At 40.9% G+C, this 900-nt stretch overlaps 1 non-coding gene across 1 annotated transcript; it reads left to right on the top strand.

The window, feature by feature from the left end:
* Positions 1-292: 292 nt before the first annotated feature.
* On the top strand, positions 293-364 carry trnaa-cgc (transfer RNA alanine (anticodon CGC)). The gene has a single exon. It is a non-coding gene; the product is annotated as a tRNA-Ala (tRNA).
* Positions 365-900: the final 536 nt, after the last annotated feature.

Raw genomic sequence — 900 nt, 5'->3', positions numbered from 1 at the left:
AAATAGAATTGAAAGACAGTCGAGTAAGGAGGTAGAAAAAAAGCACTCCCCCGTCTGGGAATCAACCACCGTCGCCCATGTAACTGGATACAAAAATAACAGATTAATTTGTGCCCAGTCTCTTGAAGCTTCGATGCGATTATTTTTCCTTCCTTATTTCTTCATTCCTATGAATTTACTCTGTAGTAGAAGAAACGCGAAAGTGGGAAACTGCAGGCATTCTTCGTGAGTGGTGAATTGTGATCAGTGAGCATTTCCACATCTCTAAGTCTGTTCCATAAAATTTTTCATTGGGGATGTAGCTCAGTGGTAGAGCGCATGCTTCGCATGTATGAGGTCCCGGGTTCAATCCCTGGCATCTCCAGGTGCTTTATGTTATAGTACTCACATCGCAATCTTCTGTTGAATTAGAACTCTTTGCTCGTGTTCAGAGAGAGACAGGTTTACAAAATTAAATGCAGGCACACTCGACGTGCTGCAGAGTTGCGCTGCTGTTTTAAATGTACCTCATTTAGTTCTGTTTAATCTTAAATTATTTGAACTAATAATTTAGTTCAAATTCAGGAAATCCAGAGATTGCTTCACACTTGTCGTGGCTGTTGCAGAAAACACCTGTTGAATCTCACCTGGGATTTCCTGAGAGATTATTCAGCGAGCGAATCCTCCTTCTGAACTCCGCACTAAACTGAAAGCTTCACGAACTCCTCACTGCGTGTCCTGTACTGCTCTCGTGTAAATGTTAAGCACAGCCATAAACACACTTTGAACTTTTTCCGTTTGTTAAGGTAAATGCAAAAGAGCATGACAAGTATTGATCGTATAAAATATCCATGGCACAACTCGAGAAAGTACTGAAGGACTACACATCGACTCTTGATGATTACAAGAGATTCAAGAAAC

Source organism: Lepisosteus platostomus, chromosome 5 (assembly GCF_059453375.1).
Source record: "Lepisosteus platostomus isolate fLepPlt1 chromosome 5, fLepPlt1.hap1, whole genome shotgun sequence".
NCBI lineage: Eukaryota > Metazoa > Chordata > Actinopteri > Semionotiformes > Lepisosteidae > Lepisosteus > Lepisosteus platostomus.
The sequence above is the reverse complement of the archived record's forward strand: the minus strand, read 5'-3'. Positions and strand labels throughout refer to the sequence as shown.